Here is a 10,406-nt window from a genome sequence, read left to right as displayed (position 1 = left end):
GTCACTTGATTTGTGCTAGTGGCACGAGTGCAGCCTCGCATTTGCACAACTCTCTGTTGGAATTGCATTTTGCCAAAAATCTGGGTGATGCGGTCGCGTGGGTGACGCGATCGCGTGGATGGCCATTTTTGAAAGATGACGCGACCGCGTGGGGCATGAATTCGCATGGGAGGGCTTGGGCTTCTAGCACGAGTCCAGCCCAATTCCAGCACAACTTTCGGCCATGCACCTTTTTGACGTCGATTTTCATGGCACGCGGCCGCGTGGGTGACGCGGTCGCGTCGGAGGCCAAAGTTCCACATGACGTGGTCGCGTGAGCGATGCTGTCGCGTGGGGTCAAATTATGCTAATGGTGCGCCTCCAGCCACGCTCTCGCGTGACTCTCTGTTCAATTCTGTTCTTCCCAACGCACTAGTGACGCGGACGCGTCAGCAACGCTGTCGCGTCGCGTGCGTGTTTTCCCTTTTTTTCATGCAGGTATGCAATTATGCAGTATGCAATGCGAATTAATAATATTCAGGTTCAATTAAAAAGGAAATAAAAATAAATAACACGAAATAAAACTGAAAAAGAAACGACCATACCATGGTGGGTTGTCTCCCACCTAGCACTTTTGGTTAAAGTCCTTAAGTTGGACATTGGATGAGCTTTCTGTTCTGGCGGCTTATGTTTAAATTCATCCAAAAATCTCCACCAATGCTTGGAATGCCAATAGCCTCTGGGGTCCCAAACTACGCATGTAAAGCTTCTGAGTAGCTTCAAACAGATTCTCAGGCTCCCGGGGTGACGAATGTCAGCATAGAATCCATGATCCCAAGCCTTGCTTTTAAATCCGCCTCCGTCTTGATCTACATGTTTTCACCTGGGCGGTTTAAAAAGTAGATTCTCACCACGGAGACCAAACGTTCTCCGTGATCCATTCAATTGAGCATGATACCAATCCTTGCACTTCGAGTTGAAGCGTGGAACCTTATTGAACCTTGTGCACCAGCTCTGAGTACGAGCCATTTCCCTTTTTCTCTTAAAGCCGCAGAGAGCTCTAAGCTGGCCATTTGTTTCAAGTAAACCATATTCAAGTGAAAAAGTAAAGATAAAAGCTGAGGATTTTACCCACTTGAAGTCTGTAATTGGTGGCAATGGCCTTGGGATAGGTGTTTCCAGTGGTTCTGCAAGCTCTACTCCCTTGTGGTCTTCTGTGAATTCCTCCACTTCTTTGCAAATCTTTTCCATTCCAGCCATGTCCTGGTCAAATTCTTCCATATCTTCCTCATCACTCGAGTCATAATTAGGAGGTTGAGAAAAGTCGACCTCTGCATCATCTTCGTATTCACTTGGGGAAGATTCTTCTGTCTCAAAGAATTCACTTGCGGATGCAAGTTCATCACTAGGAGGACTTGACTGGTGTCTATCATCATCAAGGAAACATGCGTCTTTAGTTACTCCGTCTAGTTCTTCATAAGATATCTGCATTAGAGGCTGGGCAACACCCTCTTTAGCGTTAATTGTAACATCCTTGATGGGGTCTTCCATGACTCTGTATTTCCTAGGAGGTTCAGCATCTCCTAAATCTTCAACCAACTCTTCTTCTTCTACAATGACAGCATCCTCTACTTGTTCCAGTACGAAATTATGCTCTATGCTGTCCACTGGAGTCTCTAGTGTCTTTGTCGTGCTGCGTTCTTCATTAGATTCTCCACATGAAGCCATGGGAGTCTGTTGAGTGTCTAAACGTCTAGAAGATAATTGATTTATTGCTTGCTACAGTTGATGAAGGGCTGCATTGAACTGGTTTACTGATTCCTCGAAGCGAACCTATGATTTTTAGCTTGATGGATATGGACATGGTGTGTAGGAGAGTGGTGGTTCTTGGGAGTAATTGGATTGGCATTGGGGCGGATAAGGATCATATGGTGGCGAATGGTGAAAGGAAGCTTGTGAGTGTGGTGGTTCGAAATTATGTCGAGAGGATGGTCTCTGAGCACAGGGTGGGGCTTGTTGGTAGTTATAAGGCGGTCCACCAAATCTATCAGTTGGGCATGCATTGTAAAATGGTCTTTGTCTATGATATCTAGGAGAATGTTGTTGCCTAAAGGGTTGATCGGATCCTTGCGGCTCCATCCATCTTCGATTTCTTAGACCTTGATGCATAGTCCTGTTATAGCTTCCATTTCTTGCAACAAAATTAGAACCAAACTCAAAGCGAGAGGGGTGAGAATTCATAATAGATATCAGAAATAAGAGGGAAGAGAGAAAACAAATAAACAAGTAAAAGAAAAATATTTTTTTTTAAAATATTTACAATAACCAATAATAAGGCACACGTTTGTAATTCCCCGGCAACGGCGCCATTTTGGCATTGGGATTTTTGCTAGTAAAGAATTTTATAAAGTCGCGTTGTAAGTATAGATTCTAAACCAACAGAAATTCCTCCGTACAAACATTTTGGTTGTCATAAGTAACAAACCCCTAAATAAATTGATAATCGAAGTATTTAAACCTCGGGTTGTCTTCTCAAGGAATTGCAGGGATGTTTGTTCTTATTATTGGCTATGAAAAAGGTAAAATTGGGGGTTTTGAGAGTGATGAACGAGTATGATAAATGACAATTAAAATAAATAAATAACAGTAAATCAAACTCTTGGCAAGGTATGAGAATTTGGAAGTCCTATCCCAGTTATCCTTATCAATTGTGATGAGAATTGAATTTTTCTCCCACTATGTTAACCTCTAACTATGAAGGTAAGTTAAGTGGATGAATTAATTCGAATCCTCAAGTCACAGTCTTTCCTTAGGAAAAGTTAGAGTTATTGGATCTCGAATTAATTCTTAAAGAATTCCAATTTTTAGTCAACAATGAGTTTGATAACTCAAGAGTTACCAATTAATCAACCAAAGCCAAAAAGGAATAAAATCTACTTGAATGAAAATAATTTGGATAGAGCACCAGCATCAATAACATAAATTAGAGAAAACAATCATAAGTCTGAAATACCTCAAATTATATTAAATAGAAAATCAATCTAAACATAGAAATCCCTAAGCCAAATTGGCAACATCAGATAATCAGCCAAAATGATAAATAAAAGTGGAAAATAAATAAAAGAAACATTGAACCTGTAATTAAAGAATATGAAAATTTTCCTAAGTCCTTTAAGAGGAATCCTAATCCTAATCCTAAGAGAGAGGCTCTCTCCTCTCTCACTAAAAAATACATCTAAAACTAAAATTGTGAATTATCAGAGCATGCTGAGTCTCTGTAAGTTCCCTAACTTTAATCTGTGTTTCTGGGCTAAAAACTGGGTTGAAATGCGGCCCACAGTCTCTGCCAGCAACTTTTGTAATTCTGCAGGTCATGCACGTCACGCGATCACATCATCCATGCGGACGCGTCATTCGCGTTTTTCCCTGCCATGCGTTCGTGTCGTCCACGCTTCCACGTCACTTGTGCTTTTCCAATCCGCGCGGTCGCATGAGCCATGCGGCCGCGTCACTGCGGATTCCTTTCTTCCGCGCGGTCGCGTCGCTGACGCGTACGCGTCACTTCTCGCTGGTCATCTCCTCAATTTCTTGTGTTCCTTCTATTTTTTCAAGCTTCCTTCCCAATCTCTCACTCATTCATGCCCTATAAAGCCTAAAACACTTAACACACAGATCAAGGCATCGAATGGTAATAAGAGAAGATTAAGATTAGCTAAATTAAGACCAAAGAAGCATGTTTTCAATCATAGAACTAAACTAGGAAGGAATTGTAAAATCATGCAAATCATATGAATCAGTGGGTGAAAAGCTTGATAAAACCACTCAATTAAATACAATATAAACCATAAAATAGTGGTTTATCAATTCTATTCCTACATGATCGAGAATCGACAGATGATTAGTCGTGCTGTGACAGAGCATTTAGACCATTTTCACTGAGAGGATGGGATGTAGCCATTGACAACGGTGATGCCCTACATACAACTTGCCATGGAAAGGAGTAAGAAGGATTGAAGGAAGGCAGTAGGAAAGCAGAGATCCAACAGGGGCAAAGCATCTCCATACGCTTATCTGAAATTCTCACCAATGATTTACATAAGTATTTCTATCTTTATTTTATGTTTATTTTTTATTATTATTCGAAAACTCCATAACCATTTATTATCTGCCTAACTGAGATTTACAAGATGACCATAGCTTGCTTCATGCCAACAATCTCCGTGGGATCGACCCTTACTCACGTAAGGTTTATTATTTGGACGACCCAGTGCACTTGCTGGTTAGTTGTGCGAAGTTGTGAACAAAGTGCTGAGTTATTAGATGAGCATACCAAGTTGAATGCCATTATTAGAGATCACAATTTCGTGCACCAAGTTTTTGGCGCCGTTGCCGGGGATTGTTCGAGTTTGGACAACTGACAGTTCATCTTGTTGCTCAGATTAGGTAATTTTCTTTTTGTTTTATTTTCAAAAACTTTTCAAAAATATTTCAAAAATTTTTCCTTTTGTTTTCGAAAATTATTCTAAATTTTTAAGAATGAATTCTAGAGTTTCATGGTAACATGTTGAAGCATGGCTGGCTGTAAAGCCATATTCAAATTCTTTTGGATTGAGGCTTCCACTTGTCAACATAAACGGCATGTATATGGAGTTGGATGAAGTATCAGCTATTGCATGCCTGATTTATATCCTAAAGCTGGCTGGCTATTAAGCCATGTCCAACCCCTGGATTGGAGCTTTAGGCTAACATTGAAAGATTCCTGGAATTATTATTAAAAATTTTGAATTTTTTATCTTCTTTTTCCTATAAAATTTTGAAAAATATATACAAAAATTCTATAAAATCATAAAAATCAAAAAAAATTTTGTGATTCCTGTTTGAGTCGTAAGTCTAATTTTAAGTTTGGTGTCAATTGCATGTTCATCTTTTTTCTAGCATTTTTCAAAAATTCATATATTGCACTCTTCATGATCTTCAAGTTGTTCTTGGTAAGTCTTCTTGTTTGATCTTTATGTTTTCTTGTTTTGTGTCTTTTGTTGTTTTTCATGTGTATTTTTGCATTCATAGTGTCTAAGCATTAAAGATTTCTAAGTTTGGTGTCTTGCATGTTTTCTTTGCATCAAAAATTTTTCAAAAATATGTTCTTGATGTTCATCATGATCTTCAAAGTGTTCTTGGTGTTCATATTGACATTCATAGTGTTCTTGCATGCATCATGTGTTTTGATTCATAATTTCCATATTGTGGGTCATTGTTATTGTTTTTCTCTCTCATCATTAAAAATAAAAAAAAATATCTTTTCCTTATTTTGCTCACAAATTTCGAAAATTTGGGTTGAGTTAGTAAAAAATTTTTAAAATTAGCTATTTCTTACAAGTCAAGTCAAAATTTCAAATTTAAAAATCTTATCTTTTCAAAATCTTTTTCAAAAATCAAATCTTTTTTATTTTTTATTATTTTTGAAAATTTTAAAATTTATTTTCAAAATCATTTTCTTATCTTTATTTCAAAATTTTGAAAACTTTACTAACAATTAATGTGATTGATTCAAAAATTTGAAGTTTGTTACTTTCTTGTTAAGAAAGGTTCAATCTTTAAATTCTAGAATCATATCTTATAGTTTCTTGTTAGTCAAGTAATCAAATTTTAATATTAAAAATCAAATCTTTTTCAAAATATCTTTTTCAATCATATCTTTTTATCTTTTTCAAAAAAAATTTGATTTCAAAATATCTTTTCTAACTTCTTATCTTTTCAAAATTGATTTTCAAATCTTTTTCAACTAACTAATTGACTTTTTGTTTGTTTCTTATCTTTTCAAAACCACCTAACTACTTTTCCCACTCTAATTTTCGAAAATCATTTCTTTCTTTTTCAAAATTCTTTTAATTAATTAATTGTATCAAATTTTATTTTTAATTTTATTTCTTCTCTTAATTTTTGAAAATCACTAACCCTTTTTCAAAATTAATTTTCGAATTCTCTCCCCCTCATCTTCTTCTATTTATTTATTTATTTACTAACACTTCTCTTCATCTCAATAATCTAAACCTATCTTCACCCTTGTGTTTGGATTCTTACCTTTTCCTTCTTCTATTCCTTTCTTCTTCTACTAACATAAAGGAATCTCTCTACTGTGGTAAAGAGGATCCCTATTATTATTTTCTATTTCCTTTTTTTTCATATGAGCAGGAGCAAGGACAAGAACATTCTTGTTGAAGCAGATCTTGAACCTAAAAGGACTCTGAAGAGGAAACTAAAAGAAGCTAAATTACAACAATCCAGAGACAACCTTACAGAAATTTTCGAAAAAGAAGAGGAGATGGCAGCCGAAAATAATAATACAAGGAGGATGCTTGGTGATTATACTACACCTACTTCCAAGTTTGATGGAAGAAGCATCTCAATCCCTACCATTGCAGCAAACAATTTTGAGCTGAAACCTCAACTAGTTACTCTAATACAACAGAACTGCAAATTCCATGGACTTCCATCAAAAGATCCCTATCAATTTTTAACTGAGTTCTTGCAGATCTGTGAGACTGTTAAGACTAATGGAGTAGATCCTGAAGTCTACAGGCTCATGCTTTTCCCTTTTGCTGTAAGAGACAGAGTCAGAACATGGTTGAACTCACAACCTAAAGATAGCCTGGACTCTTGGGATAAGCTGGTCACGACCTTCTTGGCTAAGTTCTTTCCTCCTCAAAAGTTGAGCAAGCTTAGAGTGGATGTTCAGACCTTCAAACAAAAAGAAGGTGAATCCCTCTATGAAGCTTGGGAAAGATACAAGCAAATGACCAAAAGGTGTCCTTCTGACATGCTTTCAGAGTGGACCATTCTGGATATATTCTATTATGGTCTATCTGAGTTCTCTAAGATGTCACTGGACCATTATGTAGGTGGATCCATTCACTTAAAGAAAATGCCTACAGAAGCTCAAGAACTTATTGACATGGTTGCAAATAATCAGTTCATGTACACTTCTGAGAGAAATTTCGTGAATAATGGGATGCCTCAAAGGAAAGGAGTTCTTGAAATTAATGCTCTGAATGCCATATTGGCTCAGAACAAAATGCTGACTCAACAAGTCAACATGATTTCTCAAAGTCTGAATGGATGGCAAAATGCATCCAACAGTACTAAAGAGGCATCTTCTGAAGAAAACCTCATGGAGAAATCATCCAAATTTCTCATGGAAGGATCAACAAAAGCCCCAACAAGGCTTTAATAATGGTGGAAGAAACAGGCTCAGCAATAGCAAGCTTTTTCCATCATCTTCTCAGCAACAGACAGAGAATTCCGAGCAGAGCACTTCTAGCTTAGCAAACATAGTCTCTGATCTGTCTAAGGCCATTTTAAGTTTCATGAGTGAAACAAGGTCCTCCATAAGAAATTTGGAGGCACAAGTGGGCCAGCTGAGTAAGAAAGTCACTGAAACTCCTCCTAGTACTCTCCCAAGCAATATTGAAGAGAATCCAAAAAGAGAGTGCAAGGCCATTAACATAATCAACATGGCCAAACCTAGAGAGGAAGGAGAGGACGTGAATCCCAATGAGGAAGACCTCATGGGATGTCTCTCAAGTAAAAAGGAGTTCCCTATTGAGGACTCAAAAGAATCTGAAGGTCATATAGAGACCATAGAGATCCCATTAAATCTCCTTCTGCCATTCATGAGCTCTGAAGACTATTCTTCCTCTAAAGAGGATGAAGATGTAACTGGAGAGCAAGTTGCTCAATATCTAGGAGCCATCATGAAGCTGAATGCCAAGTTGTTTGGTAATGAGACTTGGGAAGGTGAACCTCCCTTGCTCATTAGTGAACTAGATACATGGGTTCAACAAACTTTACCGCAAAAGAGACAAGATCCTGGCAAATTCTTAATACCCTGTACCACAGGCACCATGACATTTGAAAATGCTCTGTGTGACCTAGGGTCAAGCATAAATCTTATGCCACTCTCTCTGATGGAGAAGCTGGGGATCATTGAGGTACAGCTTGCCATATTCTCATTACAAATGGCAGACAAGTCAGTAAGACAAGCTTATGAATTGGTAGAGGACGTGTTAGTAAAGGTTGAAGGCCTTCACATCCCTGCTGATTTCATAATCTTAGACACTAGGAAGGAGAAGGATGAATGCATAATCCTTGGAAGACCCTTCATAGCCACAGCAGAAGCTGTGATAGATGTTAACAGAGGAGAATTAGTCCTTCAATTGAATGGGGACTACCTTGTGTTTAAGACCCAAGGGTGTTCTTCTCTAACAATGCAGAGGAAGCATGAAAAGCTTCTCTCAGTACAGAGTAAAACAAAGCCCCCGCAATCAAACTCTAAGTTTGGTGTTGGGAGGCCACAGCCAAACTCTAAGTTTGGTGTTGAATCCCCACATCCAAACTCTAAGTTTGGTGTTGGGAGTCTACAACATTGACCTGATCACCTGTGAGACTCCATGAGAGCCCACTATCAAGCTATTGACATTAAAGAAGCGCTTATTGGGAGGCAACCCAATTTTTATTTATCTAATTTTATTTTTCTTTTATCGTTCTTTTATGTTTTATTAGGTTCATGATCATGTAGAGTCATGAAATAAATACTAAAATTAAAAATAGAATCAAAAATAGCAGAATAAAAAGCACACCTTTGCGGAAGGGCTTACTGGCGTTTAAACGTCAGTAAGGAGAATCTGGCTGGCGTTCAACACCAAAATAGAGCATGGACTTGGCGTTGAACGCCGGAAACAAGCAACATCCTGGCGTTTAAACACCAGGAATACACCCTGAGGAAAGCTGGCGCTGAACGCCAGAAACAAGGATGGAACTGGCGCTCAACGCCATAAACATGCTGCAAATGGGTGTTGAATGCCCACAACAAGTATAGAGCTGGCGTTTAATGCCAGAAACAAGCATCAATCTGGCGTTAAATGCCAGGATTGCATGCAGAGGGCAATTTACACGCCTCATTAGTGTAGGGATATAAATCCTTGACACCTCAGGATCTGTGGACTTCCCTCCCAAACCCGCCCTAAATGACCAACTACACACCTCTCTCCCTCTCCTCCATATCTTCTTTTTCTTCTTCTATTCTTTCTTCTCTTGCTCGAGGATGAGCAACATTCTAAGTTGGTGTGGTAAAAGCATAGCTTTTTTGTTTTTCCATAACCATTAATGGCACCTAAGCCCAGAGAAACCTCAAGAAAGTGGAAAGGGAAGGCAATTACTTCCACCTCTGAGTCATGGGAGATAGAGAGATTCATCTCAAGGGTCCATAGCTCAGTAATAGAGCATTTGACTGCACATTAAGAGAGCCCACTCATGGACCTCAACAAGAGCATGAGGAATTCCCTCATCAAGAAATCCCTGAGTTACCTCAAGGAATACATTTTCCTCCACACAATTATTGGGAGCAACTAAGGATAGGATCACCAAAATCACTAGGGATCAAGCAACAGAAGCAAGGAAGAGACATAGAGGAGCTCAACAACACCTTTGGTTCTTTAAGAAGAAGGCGCCACCCTCACTAAGGTGGACTCATTCCTTAACTTCCTTGTTCTTAATTCTCTGTTTTTTCATTTTTTATGCTATATGTTTGACTATGTTTTGTGTCTTTACTTCATGATCATTAGTATTTAGTAACTATGTCTTAAGGCTATGAATAAGTCCATAAATCCTTCATCTCTCTTAAATGAAAAAATGTTTTAATACAAAAAGAACAAGAAGTACATGAGTTTCGAATTTATCCTTGAGTTCAGTTTAATTATATCGATGTGGTGACAATACTTTTTGTTTTCTGAATGAATGCTTGAACAGTGCATATTTTTTATCTTGTTGTTTATGAATGTTAAAATTGTTGGCTCTTGAAGGAATGATGAACAAAGAGAAATGTTACTGATAATCTGAAAAATCATAAAATTGATTCTTGAAGCCAGAAAAAGCAGTGAATAGCAAAAGCTTGCGAAAAAAAAGTGTAGCGAAAAAAAAAACATAGAAAGAAAAAGAAAAAGCAAGCAGAAAAAGTCAATAGCCCTTAAAACCAAAAGGCAATGGTAAAAAGGATCCAAGGCTTTGAGCAACAATGGATAGGAGGGCCCAAGGAACTAAAATCCAGGCCTAAGCGGCTAAATCAAGCTGTCCCTAACCATGTGCTTGTGGCATGCAGATCCAAGTGAAAAGCTTGAGACTGAGTGGTTAAAGTCATGATCCAAAGCAAAAAGAGTGTGCTTAAGAGCTCTGGACACCTCTAACTGGGGACTTTAGTAAAGCAGAGTCACAATCTGAAAAGGTTCACCTAGTCATGTGTCTGTGGCATTTATGTATCCGGTGGTAATACTGGAAAACAAAATGCTTAGGGCCACGGCCAAGACTCCTAAAAGTAGCTGTGTTCAAGAATCAACATACTTAACTAGGAGAATCAATAACACTATCTAAAATTC

The 10,406-nt window shown here is 38.1% G+C and overlaps 1 non-coding gene across 1 annotated transcript; it reads right to left on the bottom strand.

Annotated features, from left to right (window-relative positions):
* Positions 1-6,694: 6,694 nt before the first annotated feature.
* Positions 6,695-6,802, bottom strand: LOC127741785 (small nucleolar RNA R71). Its single transcript, XR_008002990.1, has one exon. It is a non-coding gene; the product is annotated as a small nucleolar RNA R71 (small nucleolar RNA).
* Between the last annotated feature and the right edge of the window lie 3,604 nt (positions 6,803-10,406).

Source organism: Arachis duranensis, chromosome 9, assembly GCF_000817695.3.
Source record: "Arachis duranensis cultivar V14167 chromosome 9, aradu.V14167.gnm2.J7QH, whole genome shotgun sequence".
Classification (NCBI taxonomy): Eukaryota; Viridiplantae; Streptophyta; class Magnoliopsida; order Fabales; family Fabaceae; genus Arachis; species Arachis duranensis.
This window is presented reverse-complemented; position numbering and strand designations above follow the sequence as displayed.